Raw genomic sequence first — 23619 nt, forward strand, 5'->3', positions numbered from 1 at the left:
GTGTCCTTACCAAAAATGATAAGGCGCAAAGAAACTATTATGTACAGACTTAGAACTGGATATGCTAAACTAAATAAACATCTATTCAAAATAGGAGTTAAAAATTCTGAAATGTGCGAAAATTGCGGTAGAGCACCAGAAACAGCAAAACACTTTCTGCTAGAGTGCACTACATATAGCGATAACAGAAATGTTGTTATATTTCTTATTTTGCAAATTCGGAATTTCAAAATATATCTATAACATCTGCTTTGCAAACTTTCTTTTATTAAATATTTTATTTTTTATTCTCAAAATGAATTTGTAAAAGTGGACAATTTAGAAGAAAATAGATTTTACAGATATTTGACAAATATTGATAATTATTCATTCATTAATTATACATGCTATATTTTGAATAAAAGAAAGAGTGTAGGCAATTAGGCCTATTGTCAAAATTACAAAGATTGTCGCAACATAGGTATACGAAAATCAATAATTTAGATTAAAGTGTCAGCTTGGTTGACAAGACAAAATTATGAGTGACCAATTAAAATGTTGTGGTCAGCTACGAAATTATGTAACGATAATTTTCATTGGTAAAACGAAGAAAACCTGGGATCTCTAAGCACGTGAGCAACGACCTTTTTAAGCTAGTGTTTTGGGCTATTCGTCAGTTGCCATGAGATCTCAGTTGTAATAAAATATAGTTATTTTGGAATTCTTCGTTTTTACCAGGCCAGCTAAAGTCCAGATGACATAGGCTGAAAGTCAAGTACGACATTTGGAGGAGGTACCCAAAAATCCCGGCTAGTCCCCGAGAATACAGAACAAATGCCTGCACCACTCAATAGCGGTAGTAACTACTTTTTAAGATCAGCACCAACAACTACAGAAACAGACACTGGAGCTACAGGCACAGCAGATACGAGCACAGGTACAACAGCAACAAGCACAATAACAACAGCGTCAAGCACAATAACAACAGCGTCATGCACAGGGGCAACAGCGTCAACCAGTACAAGTACAACAGTTGCAACAGCAAATACTGTCAACAACACAGAAGCAGTTAGACCAGTAATTATGCCAGGGGGTATAACTTTAGATAAGTTCAATGAGGAAGAACTAGCAGGTCAGTGGTGGACATTTTTCATGCAATGGTGTATGCTAAACAACATTGTAGGGAATAATATTTGTTCAACTTTTCCATTCAAGTTAGCTAAAGGTGCGCCATTGTTGTGGTATAACAGCTTAACAGATACGGTGAAAAACAACATCCAACAGCTGAAGGCGGAGTTCCTGAAAAGGTTTTCAAATCAAAGTACCATGTTTGATGTAGGGCTGTTTCGAATCAAACAACTACAGGATGAGACGGTGAACGACTTTTTCGTCCGGTTACAAACAGAGATGAAGGGTGCAGTAATTCCAGAAAATATCGTGGTCGGAATGGTTATTCAAGCACTGAAGGGGAAAATTGGCGAGAAGGTTTACTCGAGAGTTCCCCAACCATTAACACTGACGGAGGTAAGGGAAGCAGCGTTGCAAGCAGAGCGAGCTGTCAAACTTAATTCAGAAGACCATGGTGCATCTATAGCAAATCTTCAGACGATGCTAGAAAACATGAGTACAACGTTGATGGCGATTGGAACAGGGCAGCAGCATCAGCAACAGCAGCATCAGCAACAGCAGCATCATCATCAGCAGTATCAACAGCAGCATCAGCAACAACAGCATCATCATCAGCAGTATCAACAGCAGAACCAACAACACAGTGAGTACGACGGCGGTTACAACAGTGGACAGAGTCGACAATCAAGACAGACCATTAGAGAGGAGGATAAAATCTGCTATAATTGCGGTACGTTGTGTAAGCGTAGTAATAAAAGGTGCCCTGCTTTTGATAAAATATGCCATAAATGTAAAAAACAAGGTCACTTTGGTAGAGTTTGTATTAATAGTAGAAGCCAAGAAAGATATAGAAATGATAGGGGTACTTATAATCATAATAATAATTTTCAAAAACGTGGGTTTTAGGGATTCGCGCCTGTCCGTAGGCGTCAGTCTGAGGATAGGCACAAAGGCAGATCTTATGCAGAGGTGAATTTGGCGACATCTATGCATAAAAATACTACTGTTGTAGATGTGCAAGGCAGAAAAACGCACAGCCTTGTAGACACAGGCGCACAAATTACATGTTGCAGCTCAGATTTTTTCAATAAATTGCCCTTTAAAGATAATAAGCTTTGCAAATCTGAGTATTTTAACATAACAGGTGTTGGAGGTACACGTTCACGGGTATTAGGCAAAATTTTATTACCACTGTCATTTAAAGGCACTGTATTTCAACAGTACGTACATGTAATTGAAGGTCTTCAGCATTCTTTGATTATAGGAGTAGATTTCATGTTGTCACATAAAGTTAAAATAGATTTTGACACACAAACATTATGTTTTAAAGACAATGAACAAGAAATCTGCACTTTAAAAGCTAATACTGGACTTGCAAGGTCATTGTTAACTGTAACTATACCCCCACAACATGAGACTAATATTAGCATAAAAATTTCAAAACGAAATTCAGGGGATATAGTTCTTTTAGAACCAAATGATGAAATACAAGGTTTAAATCTGATGAGTGCAAAGTGTTTGGTTAAAATTAACAAAGGAAAAGCAGTCATTAGAGTTTTGAACCCTACAAAGAAATCAGTTACAATTCATGCAAGTAAAGTTTTAGCAACTGTGTCAGACATTGAAATAGAGTCAATACAAGAGTTAAATGATGCACCTACAAATGATGCTAACATACATGCAATAGATACAGAAAATAACAAAACGAAAACACGCATTGATTTTGATTTAAAGAATTCTGACTTAACACAAGAGCAAAAACAAAAGCTTTTTACATTTTTGAATGGTAATAGAGATGTTTTCGCTACAAGTCTTTCAGAGTTAGGTCATTCAAAAATATACAAACACAAAATAGAGACATACAGAGACGCAAAACCAGTGAAAAGACCATTCTACCACCAGTCGCCGCCTGTTGAAAAGGAAATTAGCAGACATGTCGAAGAGATGGAACGACACAACCTGATCAAGCCATCAAATAGTGAGTACCATTCTCCCGTGGTTCTTGTGAAAAAGAAACAGTCAGGGCAATGGAGATTTTGTTGTGATTATCGTTTGCTCAACAAGCAAACAATTCCTATGTCCTTTCCATTGCCTAGGCTTGAATGTGTCTTTGATACATTAGGAGAATCACAAGCAAATATATTCTCATCACTTGATCTTTATAGTGGCTTCCATCAAATTGAGATGGACGAGGAAACAAGGCACAAATCTGCATTCATTACACGAAATGGTGTTTATGAATGGCTTCGTTTACCTTTCGGTCTCAGAAACTCTCCTGTCAGTTTTCAGATGATCATGACTCAAGTGCTCAGAGGATTAAATTGGAAATTTGTTTTGGTCTATGTCGATGACATTCTTATCTTTAGTAAAACTTTTGAGGAGCATCTTAGGCATCTAGAACAAGTATTTAACAGACTCCGAGACGCAAATCTTACATTGAAACCAACCAAATGTGAGTTTGCAGTCAAAGAAGTCAAATACTTAGGTCACATCCTATCAAAACACGGAGTTCATGTGGATCCATCTAAAACGGATGCTGTTAGTTCATTTCCGGTCCCTAAAAATCAAAAACAGGTTAAATCTTTTCTGGGCATGTGTAGTTACTATCGGAAGTTCGTTGATTCTTTTGCTAACATTGCTTCTCCTTTGAATGCTTTATTGAGAAAGGATATTGAAAAGAAATTTCATTGGACTTCGATATGTCAAGAAGCTTTTGACAAGCTCAAAAAGGCTTTATTATCAGCACCGATCTTGGCATATCCTGATATGAACAAACCTTTTATGCTAACTTGTGATGCTAGTAGTACGGCAATTGGGTTTGTTCTAGGTCAATTAGATAGTCAAGGTCGAGAGCATGTCATAGCTTATGGAGGTAGAAGTTTGTCTAGGGCAGAACGAATCTGGTGCACCACAGAACAAGAATGTTTAGCTGTTCTAGAGGGTGTCAAACATTTTCGTGCTTATTTGACTCGTCGATTCAGAATTTTCACAGATCACAAGGCTCTTAAATATTTGATGGATCAAAAGGTTGCAGTTGGTAAATTAGGTCGTTGGGCTCTTAAATTACAAGACTTCGACTTTGATATCGTTCACAAACCAGGTAAAAACAATGAGGTGGCAGATGCTCTCAGCAGACGCACATATACTGAAGTGGCTGATGAAAATAAAACATCGCCAGTGAAAGTGTTTGTTGCAAATGCAAATGAAAATGAGTTTCTGTCAGATACAATTGAGGTTAATGCTTGTGAGACAGATCTAGAGGTAGACAATAAAGGAGACGAGGACTTGGAGAGTGTAGAGCTCGAATTATTTTATGGAGACTATACACTTCTTGCTCCTCTAGATCCTGAAGTCGTCAATAGTGAGTTATTGGACATTCCTGCTGTAGGTCAGTTACAACAAGTTGACCCAGATTTTCAGGATATGTTTAATTACTTGCAAAATGACGTTTTACCTCAAAGTGAAAAGGTTCGACAAAAAGTTCTAGCAGAATCTCAAGATTACTCGGTTTGTGATGGTGTTTTGTATAAATGGTTTCAAAAGAGGTTTAAAACGAGTCCAGATGAAAAGTACATTAAACAATTATGTCTTCCATTAGCTCTCAGACGTCATGCTTTGCTAGCTTATCATGACTTGAATTATGGTGGTGCACACTTAGGATTGGACAGGGTTTTGGCTGCTTTGAGACAAAAATATTTTTGGCCAAAAATGCACCAAACAGTCAAAGACCATGTTCTTTCTTGTGACAGGTGTCAACGAATTAAGGTTGACCATACACGCAAAAATCCACCTTTAAATCCTTTGCCAGTGGTAGGTCCATTTGATCGATGGCATATGGATTTCTTAAAGCTGAGCAAGACAAACAAAGGTGAAACATACTTGCTCGTTTTGGTTGATAGTTGTAGTAAGTGGGTTGAAGCATTTGCTATGAAAACACAAGAGGCTTCTGAAGTTGCAAAAGTCTTGTTCAAAGAGGTTTTCTCTAGATTTGGAGCAGCAAGGTTTTTGGTTAGTGATCGTGGAAAAAGCTTCATGAATAATTTAGTTCTGTCGTTATGTGAAATATTTGATGTTACAAGATATCATACTAGCTCGTACCATCCTCAAACAAATGGGTTAGTAGAAAGGTGCAACTCAACTCTGATAAAGTCTTTCAGAGCATACTGTGATAAGGCTCAAAATAATTGGCCCGATAAATTACCCGGAATTTTAATGGCTTTACGCAATTCTCCTTCAACTCAATCAACTGAGTTTTCTCCCTTTCATTTGCTGTTTGGTAGAGAAATGAATCTACCTTTTGACACTTCTGTTACACCTAAACAGAATTTGTCATCAAATGCCAAGCTTCAAATGGAAGAAGTTCTATCAAATCTAAAGATCACACAAGATCTTGCCACTAAAAATATGTTAGAAAAACAGTTAAAATCTAAAGAGCGATACGACCGAAATTCAAAAATTCCACAATTTAAAGTAAGGGATTTAGTTTTACTTCGGCAACATGTGGTTCCCGTCGGTCGCTCACCGAAATTGGTAGATAAGTACAAAGGGCCTTATTACATAACTGAGTTGGGACCAAAGTACACATACAAATTGAGAATGTGCAGCACTAATAAAGAGGTAAAATCGATGATCAATGCAAAAGAAATAATCCTTTACAAGGATCCAAAAGATCATCAGCTGCAACCCAATGAGGTGGTACAAAATCAAGCTAATAATGCTGATAGGGTAGATCAGCATGATCAAAGTGATGAGAATGTGCCTCAAGCACAAAATAGGGAGAATGAAACCACTGATGGTAATGATGATCAGGTAGAAGATCATCAGTTTTATAAAGCGGAAAAACTTTTGAAGTTAAAGCGCTTACAAGGTAAACGACATTTCCTTGTAAAATGGGCGGACGGCTCAAAACCAACATGGGAACCAGAGGAATATGTTTCAGAACATTTAATCAGAGTATATTTCAGCACACATACAAATACAGGAGCTAAACGAAAGAGAAAAACATGCATACGGCAAAACTAGTCACACAAAACTATTAAAGTATTTTTCATTCCTTGAAATAAAAGAAAAAATATAATAAAGCACATTAGCATATACACATTTTTTCTTTTGCACCAGTGCTGAAGTCTTTGAATTGTTTTTATAGTGTTATTCTCGAGATTATATCTTTTAGGAACTTTAGATTGTTTTCAAAACCAATAAATTATTTATTCAAAATTGTGTTGTTTTGTTACCCTTGACAGATTTATATCCGTTGTCTAATAGTGCTAAGAGTATGCGCATGCTCATCTAACAACTCATCACACATTTTTTTTTCATTTTTACATGTTAAGGTTTAATAACACGTAGAAACTTTTCACTGATGACAGTTTTTTTTATGGTGTTAATATTTTCTTGAATGATACAGACTGAAAGCCAAAGCATAAAGAGAAAGTACACACACATTGTGGACAGTTTTTTACGAAGAGTTACATAGAGTCATGACTAATGTTGAAGTACGTTTTTTGTTTAATTTATTTGTATATAATATGATAATTTTCTTATATTTTTGTGGTTCAAAGCTAGAACATTTACTTCAACACTTGTTATTTTACAGTACAAAAGAAAGCAACATGTGCGTTTGTACCTTCTTTTATTTTTGCAAGCCGCGACGACTTTTCCTTCCGAGCCATTGGTTCTATAATTTTGAGCAACAAAGCTAATATTCAACTGACTATTTTATTTTGGTTTAGTTTGGTTGATTTTTTTTTTGGCAAACTGCGTGTAGAACCAAATTTAAATTTGTTTTCACAAAACAAAACAAAAATTCCGTGGATAGTACATGTGTTACAGTACCAGTCCTTATTCTGCCTCTGTGTCCATCCTATTTTACTATTAAACCTCAATGTATTTATAACATTGTATTGACAAAAGTGAGTAAACTGTCAAATGTCAGATTTCACCATACCCATGTCCAGCAATGCAGAGTATGAGTTTTTAAATTATCTTATATATTGGCTTAAATTCAGCAAACTCACGATATTTTTTTCAAAGATAAATGGCATTTATTCAGCACCTATTAATGTGGCTCAATGAGCATACTACCTTACACAACAGTAGCAGAAAACAATAGAACATTATATTTGTGACAATGTATATATATTTTATGAGTGTATATAAAATTGATTAACTTGATTTTCTAATCTTATATGTCTTATATTTGTAGTTGATGTTATGTGGCTTTGGGGTCAAAGCCAATTAAGGCAGAGGGGAGATGTTATAGATATATTTTGAAATTCCGAATTTGCAAAATAAGAAATATAACAGCTTTGCAAACTTTCTTTTATTAAATATTTTATTTTTTATTCTCAAAATGAATTTGTAAAAGTGGACAATTTAGAAGAAAATAGATTTTACAGATATTTGACAAATATTGATAATTATTCATTCATTAATTATACATGCTATATTTTGAATAAAAGAAAGAGTGTAGGCAATTAGGCCTATTGTCAAAATTACAAAGATTGTCGCAACATAGGTATACGAAAATCAATAATTTAGATTAAAGTGTCAGCTTGGTTGACAAGACAAAATTATGAGTGACCAATTAAAATGTTGTGGTCAGCTACGAAATTATGTAACGATAATTTTCATTGGTAAAACGAAGAAAACCTGGGATCTCTAAGCACGTGAGCAACGACCTTTTTAAGCTAGTGTTTTGGGCTATTCGTCAGTTGCCATGAGATCTCAGTTGTAATAAAATATAGTTATTTTGGAATTCTTCGTTTTTACCAGGCCAGCTAAAGTCCAGATGACATAGGCTGAAAGTCAAGTACGACAATGTTATGTTCCAAGAGTTAATAGCACAAGGAGTTACAATTTTTTCGATGCAAAGTATGCTTAGTGAAAAAGCACAATCAGTCCTACCCATTATTAATTTTATTCATGCCACAAAAGGGGACATATAAACATATGACATTTGTATAAAACAATGCGTAAATTGCAATTAAATAGATATAGGAAGATGTGGTGTGAGTGCCAATGAGACAACTCTCCATACAAATAACAATTTAAAAAGTAAACCATTATAAGTTAAAGTACGGCCTTCAACACGGAGCCTTAGCTCACACCGAACAACAAGCTATAAAGGGCCCCAAAATTACTAGTGTAAAAAAGAAAGAAAAAAAAACAAAAAAAAAAACAACAAACAACAGAACTAGGTAGGGATACATAAGTTCAGATAATTTTCTATAAATGGCAGTCCAAGTAAGCTATGAAATGCAAAGACAAATATATATATCTAAACATTTTCATTGAAAGGATAATATCCGTAATAAATTTAAAAAAAAAAAAAACTAGAATAAGAAATAAGAATATGAAGAAATAACAGGTTATAAAGTAAACATGTAAACACAAAACTTACCCAACTTCTTCAATAACACCAATGCTACACCACAAACACGTGTTACAACACTACAGTGCTAGTACATACACACCCAGGTACAAGGACGTGATTTAGTAACCAATCACCCAATCAAACACACCCACATTTTTATTGTTTGATTACATAAGTATAAAACAACAACACTAAAAGGTCAATTAAATAGTTCAATTGTGAAATAAAGGAACACAGAAAGGGTAAAAGATGTATCAATATATAAGTGCCTTTACGACTTTATAAAATAGCAAACATTTTAAGCATATCGGTAGTACTACTATAGTACCCTTAGCATTTAAGTTTAAAAACCAAAAAAACGAATTTCTCTACTCAGATTTCAATTTAAAGGCTAAAGCTACAACTAACATATAAAAATATAAAACTTAACTAACAAACAAAATTATTTAAAAAGTCGTATGCATTACTTGTAGACATGTATGTAGATTAGCGGTGCCAACCAGTGGTCGCCCCTAGACATGGTAGTCGTGACATACAGGGCATGAAATTAAGTTAAAGTTAAATCCAGTTTGACATGTACGAAGCTTAGAAAACAGTGGAGTCAGCGCAAAGTACATCGATTGTACTGAAATGACAAAAAACCCGTACAATTCAAACTGGAACCCTTGTAATTAATTTAGAAGTAGAATGCCCCGTTTTTTTAAAATAAGTAAAAGTTTCATTTATTTAATTATTATTATATTTTTTTTTACTCTATCTATACAATTTGGATTTTCAGGGGGGGGGGATATCATGAAACAGTTATTGCATTTCGGGAGTTAGACATGGGCTTGTTCTCTGCCTGACTGATCATCCGTCAGAGCACACGACGATGCCTTGTTCCAGGTTGCAATTAACCTACACTATCATGGTTTGTATCTTCCGTGAGATAGTGCGTATACACGATTCTCACGGGACCACTGGCTGGGGCAACTGAACAAACATAGTCTACTTATAGTATTCAAGAAATACGACAAAGCAACTGACTATCATAGTTAAAACAAACATAATTAAGTGACACAATACGTTATTTAAAACAATAACACTAACAACCACAGATGGAGAAAAAAAAACCAACAAAAAACAAAAACAAAAACAAAAAACATACAGCATTTTTCTTCTAGTTAAATAATAGATGTAAAAGTATAGGGCAAAACCCGAAGTCTCAAAAACCAAATTTCTTAACCCCTTATAAAAGATTAAAAAAAACCATTCATTTGTTTTATAAGTTTTATTTCTATTTAAATTTAATAAAATAAGTTTAAACTAGTACAGGTTAATAAGGCGCACCACCACCTGTAAACAAAAAGGGTCGCCTAGAATTTATATTTATTTTCTTTAATTTTTAATTAAATGGAATTATCTCTAAAGTAAAATATTACTATAATGGACTAATTCCAAATTTAGTTACCAGGGCGCAATTACCAATTGGTAAGTCGTCCACCAAAAACATATAACAGCAGTATAGTTTCATCCATCGATAATATCCGTTTGTTGCTAATTTTATCACAAAATATACCTCAGAGGTTTTTTATCGTTCGGCTGCTGTCCTGTTGACATATGTAAAATATCTCCAATATTAAAAGTCTCTGGATCACAGTGGGTGCCATATTACCTTAAACGTGCTTTGTATATAGAAATAAGAAGATGAGGTATGAGTGCCAAATGAGACATCTTTCCGACAAGACATAATTTAGTAAAGTAAGCAGTCATAGGTTCAATGCTGAAAAGTAAGCTATTTATAAATGATCCAAAAATTACTTGCGTAAAACAATCCAAAAAAAAAATAAAAGGAGAAGAAATCCATCCCATAAAAAAAAAAATATTGTATAGGAAGGAGCCTGTATTTCAGTGGGTGTCATTTGTTTATGTGTTACATATTTGTTTTCCGTTCATTTTTTTTTTAATATAATTAAGGCCGTTAGTTTTCTCGTTTGAATTGTTTTACATTGTAATATAGGGGCCTTTTATAGCTGACTATGCGGTATGGGCTTTGCTCATTGTTGAAGGCCATACGGTGATCTATAACTGTTAATTTCTGTGTCATTTTGGTCTCTTGTTGACAGCTGTCTCATTGGCAATCATACCAAATCTTATTTTTTATTATAGATCCAACGCTGCAATTTTCACAAAACATATCAAATTTTCCACCTTGTCGCACATACACATGGATAACATCATTACAGCTTATTTCCTAATGTTCGTAGAGCAAAACTTTGGTTAGCTTGCTTGCTTTGTTTGTATATTGTACTAAATATAAAATATACAAGTTAAACTATGCCTATATATATATTGTTTAAAGATGTCAATCTTATTTTCAAAGCTTGAATAAACAACTATACAAACAAAGCAAGCAAGCCAACCAAAGTTTTACTTTGCAGGTATCAGAAATCAGCTGTAATGATTTTATTCAGTTTGGCAAATGTCCGAGCACATTAAAAAACGAACAAACTGAAACTACAGTAGCTGACTTCACTACCTTTAAAATAAAGGGAACAGTTTGGAAGTCCCATATACTGAAATGTGACAAAAATAAATACTTATAGATTTTGTTAACACTGTCATGTATGTAAATATTTCTTCGCCTTTTTGAAGTACACAAAATTCAAGGATCACACATTTGCCTTTAATTATCTATACGAAAATTGCTGTACTCGAGAATATCAGCACCGGCTGTTATCGACGGCTTACTTTACACTAGTAAGTTTGTCTCATGGGTAATTGTGTTTTTCGCTGTTGTTTCGTTGCTGTGTGGTGGACGAATACATGAAATCTCTGTGCAATCATCAAACATATTAATGGCTATTTATCGGGTAATTAAAGCCCTTTTTTCTTCGCATAGAAACAACTCTTCGTTAATCTGAGCATGGAAGTAAAACTTTATATCACGAACTTTAAATGAGGATACACAAAATGAAAAACTAAGCGAAATTGTGAATCCCGCATTGCACGAAAAAATGTGTTGTATTTCAGTAAATAACACGTGTTCTTGGTTGATTGTAAACACATAGTAGTCCATCATGGATTGTGACTCATTTAGTGGATTGGTCAAAAACCTAGGTAAATATAAATTGCGTCACATGTAAATAAACAATTACATGTGCGAGAACATAAGTATGCTAATTTATGCATTTCCATATAAGGTAGTGGTCCTGACCTGTTACAGGTAGCATGTAAATCTTGGGTCGTTTCAAAGTGTAAATATAAACCGTCGGTTCAAAACAAAGACTAACTCCTATGATGTTTTTCTATAGTTGAACAACGGGATTTCAACGAAATATCGGTAAAAAATGGCTTCTTGGCAGCTTGAGGTGGAATCTAGTGGTGAAAAGACAACTCGGACCAGTTTAATACACTTGTCAGACCAGTGACTTTTCGTGGTTTTTACGTTTAATTTAATTTTTGTTTGTTTTGTCTAGATTTGTTTTCTTCTCAGTTTTCCCTAACCTACCATCTTAGCTAGCTGCGACAACTTGTCAGTTTGATGAATTTCATTAAGTTCTGTTACTACAAATTGTTTTATGACGGCCTAACGAGATCAATTAGAAATATAAAACAACAAATATCTTTAAATGCAATGAAAATATAAAGCATATATATATTCGTCTTTACATTTACGGGCCCGTGTTGTAATAAATAATCCTAGAATTATTTCAAGATGGTTGAAATGCCTTTTACCGTCATGCGCCAAATTGTAATTTTCAACTATCGTTAGCGTCAACTTGATTCAATTTATATTGTGGTTTGTCAAATTATCCTTATTTGTCAGAGGTGTCAATTATTTAAACGTTACCGTTATAATAATTGGAAAACATATAATATCATGATTCTTCATAATCAGTTGATTTTTTTATATCGTCATCAAGAAATGAACAATATGTTTCTTTGTGGAGTTTTTGTGGACTTTTATTTCTATTTTTGTCGTTTTAATGTTGACCACGGTGGGGTATTTTTTCTTGACTTATGGGTTCTAAATGCCCCTTTTCATCGTTTTCTTTAAAAAAAAAAAAAAGTAACTTGAGTTGCGTTAAACATATACATTTTAAATTAAATCAATCAATCAAAGTATAGATCCCCAAGAATTTCGTTTTCATATTCTTAAAGCACCCAAGTTTTCTTTTAAAGTACGCGGATGTCTCTGAACCCAATTTTAGATTTATTGCAAATCAAAGCAATAAAGTTGTCTTTTAAAGTACACGAATGTCTATCTGTGAACCCAATTTTAGATTTATTGCAAATCAAAGCACCCAAGTTGTTTTTTAAAGTACACGGATGTATGTGAACCCATGCAATTCAAAATTTATTGCAAGTCAAACAATTTTTTTATATTTCTTTAAATATAAACATGATAAATTAGTAACATGTTATCACATGAAATTATATTACTTCATTCTTGACTTAAATGCTCTTTGCTTGTATAGATATTTGAATGCACACGAATATTAAGTGGATCCGAATCTTAATCAAACACATAACACATCATTTATAACGAGATATTTTCATATTTCATTAGGAATAAATTATAAGCTGATATTTACTACGTAAAAAAACACGTGAAAAACAGTAGAAAAATACCGTTTATATTATTTGGCAAGATTTAAACGTTATTGTTAAAACAAACATTCACTATTTAAGTCATTTAGGAGGCAGTTGTTTGTGGAAACAAAAGTGTTATCGTATAAAAGACGAACGACTCCTTTTTACAATATACCGCTCGCTTTTTTAAAGCGATTGGAACATGAATGAATTATTAGTGTATTTCACGCATTTATTTTATTTCTCCCCTTATGAAGAAGGTTATGAAGAACACAGGTTAACCATCATGGCAGCTGTACCTGCCCTAATGCAGACTCCACCAGATGTTATACACATTGCATTCGTCGTCTGATTCTAACCCTGGTAGTCCTAGCTTGACCAACGACTAATATTTTACAATCAGCGAAATATTTTAGGCAATGATGTACACTTTTGGAATGGGAGAGATGTGTTCACTTGTTTTGCAAGCAAACGATATTCCTTTTATAAGTGAAACTCTTGAAATGTTACTTCAAATTGAAGCGGATGTTAATGGTCTCTTAAGACAGAGAACCGGTCGGGATCATAAGCTTTTCCCGTGATTCACAATTGTTATGACTATACGTTTCTGCATTTGTGTGTCGTCGAAAAGACTTATCTACATGCTAAAAATATTATTTTTTTATTTTACTATGTATCTCAATTGGGATTTTTTTTTAATTTTGAGAGGACTCCTTGTTTTTCGTCAACTGTAATCGTAAGTCTAAATGTAATCATAGGTATAGTTTCCGCAAATGTCTAATAATCATCCAGTTTATTGCTAATTGTAACAATTTAGAACTTATTTAGTAAGTTGAATTATACAGTTTTATTGTCAGTTAGATAATCTTATCATGATGACGACAAATACCCAATACCTGAAATATTTATTACCTTACAACTCTATTATATTGTTAATCAGTTTGTTTTTGAACGACACGTGCCCAGTGCATAATTAACCATTAAAGGGGCACTAGCTACGATATATATAAAAAAATAAAGTATGATTTTTTTTTAGATCAATCATTAATCAAATTGGAATAATGAAATAATAATTTGCTTTTAGCAATCAATTTCCTTTAATTTTGTTGAAATAAGCGATTAAACATAATTTTTGACTGATTCACTTGCAAGTGAAAACGTCATCATCATTCTAACCGGTATTCATGTGAACTTCAAGTTAACCCCTAGCTAGAGATTGACAACGCATGCATTGTACATGTACTGGTTATTTAAAGAAAAAGAATGTCAACAATGAAAGTGAAACTACGGTAAATCATTTGATTACTAATTCGATGCACATAAAATCATTCTTATATGGTTAAAAACAATGAGAAACATCTATTTTTAATCTATAAAATAAAATCAAGCAGACCTATAAAAATGCAATTGCACGTGTTGGTTTAATCTATTCGTATCTTTATTTTTGTTTACATCGCTTATATGGTCATCTGAGGTCAAATCGATAGTTAATTAGATGGCGTCTGGACTAAAATACACACGAAAAGAACCTATATATTATCTACCCCATGCTCTGTAAACTGTTTATTTTAGACTTTTGATAGTATTGATAAATGTTTTACATTGTTATAAACCAAATATAAGAATTTGAGTCAAATCGGTTACAATGAATTTGACAGCTAGTGCCCCTTTAAACAAACGCTGTTAAAACGCGGATTAATCCCTAATTAAAGGACGCCACAATTTGCAATCATTACAAACAAAACGTAACGTTTATTTGACATTTTTGGCAACTGTTATCTTATGTATTTTATTCTATGAGCTGTATATTTGCTTATGGAATAAAGAATTATTATTGTTATCTTTATTTTTGAGCTAAGAAAATCTTTCTAGTTTGATTAACTAGTATGTGTTGATTACCTTTACTAATTACTAAAGACCAAACGACCTAATTAAGGATTTGTAAAGACCTAATCAACACGATAATTGATATTGAATATGATCATCGGTTATGCATGACATATCCCAAATAACGGCGCGTGCTAATAAAAACTTCAATCACTTCTTATATATTCAATTGATTTTATTCAAACAAAAATAATAATATAAAAATATAAATCATTTATCGAATGCATACCCTCCATACTGCCCTCATCTCCCACTAAAATATCTATTCCATGTCCTGAGTGCACTCAGGAGGTCCTTAGCGGTTTTAAGACGTACTGCAAACTTATTACTTAAAATAATTTTTGTTGACTGTTAATTTCATGGAGTGTCAGTGAGTCATAATTTATTTAACAAATGAGGGCCCCACATTGGGCGATCGTATATATATATATATATGTTACAGGCACTTTCTTAATTTAGGCATTTTGTAAAATGACTGAATTTTCAGGCAATTTAGAAAATGCCTAACCTAAACAGGCATTTTACAAAATGACTAAAAATACCTAGTCATTTTGTAAAATGACTGAAATTTTAATGCAAAATTCTAAAAAATTGCCTGTTGAGTTTCAGGCAATTTGTAGAAGGAGTCATGGACAGATCTTCTTGAGTCCGTTTAAAGCTATTAGTCAAAAGATGCGGATAAACGAAATTCAATCATGATAATATACTTTGGATATAATATTTTTTTTGGAACATATGAAAAAGAAGATTCGCATGTGAGATGTGTGTGCTTATTGCGAAACCTTATGTTGCCTAACGTTAAGTATTTTATCAGTAAAGAAAATGAAAGACCTAATTAAAAGTGTGATGATCCAGATTTCTCCAAATGTGGTCTGAGTGCTAAATCAGATTTTACGCAAATCTTACTATCTTACTATCAAAATCCTACTACATTTCGAGCCTTGAATTAGACCATTGAACAGCATCTGTATTCAGCCCGAAGAAAGCATAGAAAAATTGCTATCTGACGACAACTTAAACTGAAAAATAGCAAAAGTTCTAGTTGTTTGTCACTATAACTATAGAGGCATTTCTATTTTAAACTGTCTAGCAAAATTATATAGCTCCATTTTGAATAAAAGACTAGTAAAGCATTATGAAAATAAGTTCTCCAGTCATCAATTTGGATTTCGTTCAAATCACAGAACATCTGATAGCATATTTATTTTAAAAACTCTTGTCACTAAATATTTGAAAAAAAAAAAAAAAAAGCTGTTTGCTTGTTTTGTAGATTTGCGTGGTGCTTTTGACTCTGTTTGGCATAATGGCCTGTTGTATAAATTGATAAATGATGGTGTTGGTGTGAAATTTTATACTACTTTGAAAAATATGTATAGTTTATCCCAGTCTGCACTGAAGATTGGCAATGAACACTCTTTGTTTTTTCCAATAATTAGAGGTGTAAGACAAGGGGACAGTTTAAGTCCTACTTTGTTTAATTGTTGTATAAATGATTTACATTCAATTTTGATGTAAATTGTAACCCTCCCGTTCTTGATACTTCAAGAATTCAAACTCTCAGCTATGCAGATGATTTAGTGTTACTGTCTGAGACACACCAGGGGCTTCAAAACGCATTAGATAAACTGAATAAATATTGCACTAAATGGCAGTTGAGTGTTAATACTAACAAGACTAAAATTCTAGTTTTTCAGAATATTTATAAACAATCCCCACCCCTCTTGTTCAATAATAAATTTTTAACTGAAGTTAAGGACTTTAAATTTCTAGGGAATATTATTAACTATAGGGGAAATTTTACAAAAACTACTGAAGAGCTGTCTAAAAAAGTCATTAAAGTTTTATTTTTATTGAGAAAATATATGTCCAATTTTAATTTTGTTCCCACTAATTTGTCATGTAAATTATTTGATACTCTTATAAGACCTATTTTGACATACAACTCTGAAATTTGGTTTATGGATAATTTTCAGTCAGCTTTTAGGGCATCTAATAGAGCTGCAGTAAATAATACATTTTGTGATACTCTTGCATTAGCAGAAAAATATCCCTTTGAAAAGGTTCATTCTAAATTTTGTAAAGCAGTATTAGGACTGAGAAAGACAGCCACTAACATAGGTGCTAGATCAGAACTAGGTAGATTTACTTTGGACTCCTATATAAAAACTCAAACACTCATGTATTTTTATAGAATAAATTGTAATGATATAAATCCCCTGGTTAAAGAATCTCTACATTGAAACAAACATAAATTTACATTCAGAAGGAATTTATTCTTGGTACTCATTTGCAGATAAATTTTTTAAAGAAATGAAAATAAACCCAGAAAATTACTCTAATAATAATGTACCTTTTAAACAATCAAAAAACATGTTAAAATGTAATATAAAAAAGTGTGTTTCAGAGAAATATGAAAAAAATACTTTAATTAAACTTTCAAAAATGGACTCCTCATCCAAACTTTGTCTTTATGGGAAATTAAAAAATAATTGTCAGTCTGAGGAATATTTAAATTGCAATAATTTTATACATAGGCAGTTACTCTCTAAATTTAGACTAAGTGATCATTCCCTAGGCATTGAATTAGGAAGGTAAAGAAACATTCCAAGAGCACAAAGATTATGTAAAAAATGTGAAGTCCTAGATGATGAATTTCATTTCTTTTTGTATTGTGACATTAACATATCTTTGCGTTCTAATCTTTTTGCTTATCTAAAAGACTATGTACCATTATTTCAACATCTTGATGCATTCAATAAACTTAAACACATTCTAAGCCCCATCCCTGAACTTGTTTGTCATATTGGAGTCTTCATTAAACAGTCTTTAGAACTGAGGGAGTCAGACCCGTGTCAGGCAAGGTTATGATGGTTTTTGTTGTTGTTTTTTTTACATACATTTATAATTGAACTCTAATGTTCTATTATTCTTTATATTGTATTGTATTACATTGTATTTCATTGTATTGCATTGTATAGTATAAACTTATTGTTTAATTGTATTGCTTGACCCTCATGGGTGTAATTTTGCAATAAAGATTATATAAAACATATGCTCAAGAAGTACGATCTACAAAATGGTACATGGACACCACCGTCACAACTTTTTTATGGACCTCCAACATCACGAAAACAGTATAGAACTACTAGAGTAAATTCAGTAAATACCAACACTGTTTTTTTTTGCTTTGAAGGCCGTACTGTGGCCTATAGTTGTTAGTTTAAACATATTTTATTATTCAAAAATGACAAATGGATTAGACACAAGTTTTTCAACTTAGTAACGTCTTCTCCTATAGTTGTTAATTTCTATGTCATTTGGTGTTTTGTTGAGAGTTGTCTCATTGACAAGCATATCACATCTTCTTTTTTATATCTAAAACGACCAGTGTAGAAAAAAAGCAAATATGCAAACACACAGCCTGATTTATATTTACAACAAAAACAAAATGAAATACAGGAATAAACAACCACTCAATTACAATATATATGTCTTGACGGGGGAAGGCACAGGCATTATTGGAAGGGCCTAAAAAAACGTCTAGTGCCAAACCTTACCTTAAACTGAAACTGTACATAGGGGATAAGACCAAAATCAGAACTTAAAGTAAACATTTGTTGAAAAAGGATGAGATCAACACAGTACAGATAAAAAAAATACCAATAAATATGACACAAAAGAACGGTTGGATAGTACTAGCAGTTTATAACCTAGATTAACATGTTCAAAGCCAGTAAACTTTATAAATTTATTAAGTGTCTGGTAGTTGTTGTCAACAATATTTAAAATTTCATTAAATTGAATTAAATATGTGACTTTTTTATTGAACATCAGCCAAATAAATTGTGATTAATAATCTTAATTGTGATTTGTTTGGGGTAACTTTTAGCTATATTTGAAATGATGGAAACTATCCCACTAAAAGATGAAAACTTAGAAGATAGTTGAGTACGTCTTCCACTTTTTTCAAAGATCACAAATTCTATCTGTTGCCTGGAGCCCCCGGTATCTACCTCTCTTTATTTCAAGATTATGGTTACTTGTTCCGAATTCTGTCATTTGAATTCTCTGATTTCTATTGCCTATAGTCATATAGGGGTTAAAACTTAAATTTTTCCTAAAATGTCTATATATTAATTCTTAGTTTATTTCCAAATGACGTATTTTTCTGTCCTCGTTTAACAATGAATACCACAACTGATTATACTTAAATTAAGTCCATTCATGATAAATCTGTTCAAATTGGATATAGTACAGGATAAGGGTCTATGGTTTGAGATTAATCATATATGACTTTGGAATTTAAGTCTAGATTAAAGGTCAAGTTAATTATCCAGATTTGAAACTTTGGTATTACTTCATACTGGAATATGATTTAGCCATTGAATCTTTTTGCAAGTCGAATATCATATAATCTTCATAAGTGTAAATAGGCAGCCATTTAGTACAACCAGTAGTAGTCAATTATATTGCACTTACAATACCTAGATTCTTTTTAACGTTAGATATCTGAAGATCTGAAGACACAAAGATAGTAGGATTTTCTTTGTCACTCAATTGGTCAATTATCTCCCTTTTATACAATAACTGTACTTCGAAACCATATATTTTTGGAAAGTATAAAATCTTTCTATTGAGACTGGAGTGAAATATTCTAAACTTGTGATAGATGTACATAGTGGTTATTGACATTCAGAATGGTAATTGATATACATATTGGTGATAGATATACAGAATGGTGATATATATATTCAAGGAAGATATATATCGATGTCGAAATTAGCCGTCGGTAATAAACAGTCAGTTTGTGTAAAAGAAATAGCTGACAAATTTGTTTATTATGTATGTACAAAGTATACGTATATTGTATATAATCAGCCTTTCTGTATATTACTTGTTTTTATAATTTATTCAACAAATTTCGCTTGTCCAGGTGTCGATAACGGTGATGTCCACACCATGAGTAGTTTGATATTAACATGATAAATGACACAATAACACAGCATATAAGTAAAAATTGCGTGCCGTATGATGAACGTCGCCCCTCCTCTGAAAAAGGACTGTAATTTTTATATAAAATCTCGCAAAATTATGACCCATATTTTGGCACATTACCGTTCACCCAATAAAAGGAAGTGAATTCGTCGCCATCAAGAGAAAGTAAAAGTTTAATCGATTTTCGTCCAATTAAAACACTCGTTACATTACTCTTTGGTATATTTAAAATCCGAGATAAACCTAGATTTTCTCTAGAAATGAGATAATTCATTATCTGAAATTGAGAAAATTAATTATCTGGAGATAAATTAGGATTATCTGAAAATCGTTCAGAAAAACCTAGTTTTTCTTAATATTTTGAGATAAACCGGGATTTTCTCCAGAAAATGATTTTTTTGTATTTTCTGAGATAAACTAGGATTTTCTCCAATTTGAATTAAGCTGAGATAATCTTAGTTTATCTGAGATAAACTGGGATAATCTGAGATAAACCTAGTTTATCTGAGATAATCTAAGATTAATTAATAAAAGTGGTTCAGGCGTGCCATACATGCATGTTAAAACTACAATAAAGTATAGCTTGCATCAATTATTTCGATTCTGATTAGGACAATTAAGGTACATGTAATTTGTATGTCCGATGTGTATAAGTGCAGAGGGTTTGTGTATGCTTTTCCATGGACCTCCATTTTGTTTGTTTGTAAACAAGCAATTGACTGGCACTGTGATTTTTGAGAGGAAGGAGTTTGAACATCCAGCATGAACGGATGTCGTATCTAGGTCAAATATGTCAATTTCCAATTGCAACACATTACAGTCATAATAAATGAACTAGTAACATCATGTGCACCATTTAAGAGTTTGGAAACTACTTTGCCAATTTGATAACATTCACAATTCTACAGTAGTCAATATACGCATGTGTAAACAACTTTTATTGGATTTAGAGCATGGGTTTATTCACAAAGCGAAAGAAGCACGTCATATTAAAATTCTTTTTATCAAACAAAATAGGAATTTCCATGCATGATCTATACACATTCTGACAATTTTGCACATTCTGTAGGGTGAAAAAAGGCCGATGACCTAGTATGTGCTTTATCATATTTTTGTAAAAAAGCGTGATATCAACTTTTGACAAATTATTAGGTCTTTCCACTTTTCTGTGGAAAGGACTATTGTATTTGTTCTGATTATTTTTTTTCCTTTCTTCACGGTTTATCATATGTGTGCATCTTGTTCGTAACAAAAAAAGATATCGACAAAATTGTTTTTCTTAATTGTTCGTTACATCATCAGGAATTTTTGGCTAATTTGGTTCGACGTGATTCGGTGAAATTTTATATGAGTCATCTGCCTTCAGCAAATAATTTTGTAGTTATGTTTTTGAAACACGTGAACCGTAAGTCGTATGAAAAAAATTGGACCAAAATGTTAGTCGCTTCCTGATATTAGTGGAAAGTTTTTGTCGAAATGGTACGCGTCCTTGTTTTACGTACTAAATTATAATCCTGGGGCCGTGTCAACGAAGCTGTCCTAGGACTAGGACATGTCTTAGGATGGTCTTAGGACACGTCTTAGTCCTAAGTCAGGTTAACGAAGGTGTCCTAAAATAAGATATGTCCTAAATTTGGTCCTAAAGTTAGGATATATAAATAGGTGTCTTAGGATAGTCCTAAAAGGTTACGATGTCCTAAAACGAAATAAAAACAACAAATGTGGCATAAATTCATTAATAAGAATACTAATACAACAATAAACTAGTATAATGTTATAAAAAATAAACCAATTAAACAAAAATTTTCAATATTTCTTAAAGATTCAATTGTGTTACATTATTTTCAATTTGTAGACAAATTTGTTATTTAAAATGCTTCCAGATATAAAAATAAAAGCGTTCATAGTATTTAGTTTGAGTTTTGGGAATAATAAGCATATTACAAGACATTTGTGTGGGTGTGCTAGAAATTACATTGAGATATTGCGGACAAGTCATATGGTGAAATGCTTTACTATTAACTAAAATTGCTTTTCTGTACACAACTCTATATGAAATGGACATCAAGAGAAAATCTCCAAAAAGTATGTTTGACGATGTCATATCGTTACGCTCATACATTTATATGGAATAAATGGGGCTGTCCTTTTTGCTTAAAAAATACTATCATCATGAGTAACATTTTTTGCACCTAACCAAACGGTGCTATGTCAATTTAAATGTGGGGGAAAATGACTTCCTTTTACTTAATCCTTATTCAATACATGCAATGAAATCGTGTGGACCCAAAGACAAAACAAAAATTCCAACACGAATCGAATATCTCATTTAACAAAGTTGTGTGACTATTTAGTTTTGTTGTCGTATGCAATTCATTTGTATGTTTTTGTCGTGTATAATAACGTTCTACAAGTATTACGTTAAAACTTTTATTTTGCATAAATTGTTTTCCATAAAAGAGTCCTCCTTTCTGCCTTTACACATATAGTGAAATAGAACAAAAATATATGTCATTGAATTCCCTACATATTTTTTTCAATTAAATAAATATGTTAGGATGGTCTTAGGACCATCGTAGTTAGGACTATCCTAAGATAGCTTTGTTTTACATCCTAAGACATGTCTCAGACACGTCCTAAGACCATCCTAAATAATGTCCTAAGACATATCTTAGAACATATCCTAGGATACTTTCATTGACACGACCCCAGGTACCTTTGATAACTATTAGGGGTTCCATGCCACTGAAAAGTCAAAATGAACTAATTTTAGCCTCAAACTTTGCAACTATCATGATGTATACATGCATCTTATTGTGATTTATCAACCAAGGTCCACCATCCTCCAACCCCCCTTTTTTTCTTTGTTTCTTTCTTTTTGGAGGAATCCCATTTCGCTAGCTTTGGAGTTCAGTCCTGTACATTTTAATTTTAAAAATGCAATCATTCTTATAAACAAACGTCTAAAATAGAAATTCATCCCGGCAAAAATATACTCCAATTCATGTGTTTTCTGAAATTGATGGCTGAACGATTTGTTGAAATACTAAAATAACAGCAGTATGTTTGTGTAAATGCATTGAACGACAATAGTTAACATGTAAAATATATAAAATGAATCAAGAAAAAAGGTTCCCGTTAGGTGCGGTGCGGTTGATTGAGAATTAAAATTCAATGACGTAAAAAAATGCTCCTAAATTCGTAAATATTGCTGAATTCCTACAATCAAATTTGTAAAGATGCACTAAAATACAATTCTGTGCTGCCGTAAACATGTGTACGTAAGATGCATGCACGATCCGTCATCAATGACCTGTAAATCATAAAACCAATAGTGATCGTGTTTCTCCGATCAATACACATGTGCTCTGTTCAACGGTCTCCCCTGAAAAGAAATTAATAGAGTAAATTTAAAATAAAAGAAGATGTAAGGACTTTTATTCTTTAGGATATCCTTGGGCTGTCTGTTTGGGAATGCAGGATGTATAAGTACGCAGCCACGTCGTCGGTCAGAATATCGACTTTAAGTCCTAGGCCTCGCTAAGACAGGGAGAGTGCCATGCAGACTTTCAATGAATGAATGAATGAATGAATCAATCAATCAATCAATCAACCTATCAACATCAATCAATCAATCAATCAACCTATCAACATCAATCAATCAATCAATCAATCAACCT

At 32.7% G+C, this 23619-nt stretch overlaps 1 protein-coding gene across 1 annotated transcript in view; it reads left to right on the forward strand.

The window, feature by feature from the left end:
• The window catches only part of LOC139503643 (uncharacterized), a 42568-nt gene that overhangs the window by 13419 nt on the left and 5530 nt on the right, over window positions 1-23619 (forward strand). The gene's annotated exons all lie outside the window — the stretch shown is intronic.

The sequence above is a fragment of the Mytilus edulis genome, chromosome 14, assembly GCF_963676685.1.
Source record: "Mytilus edulis chromosome 14, xbMytEdul2.2, whole genome shotgun sequence".
Classification (NCBI taxonomy): domain Eukaryota; kingdom Metazoa; phylum Mollusca; class Bivalvia; order Mytilida; family Mytilidae; genus Mytilus; species Mytilus edulis.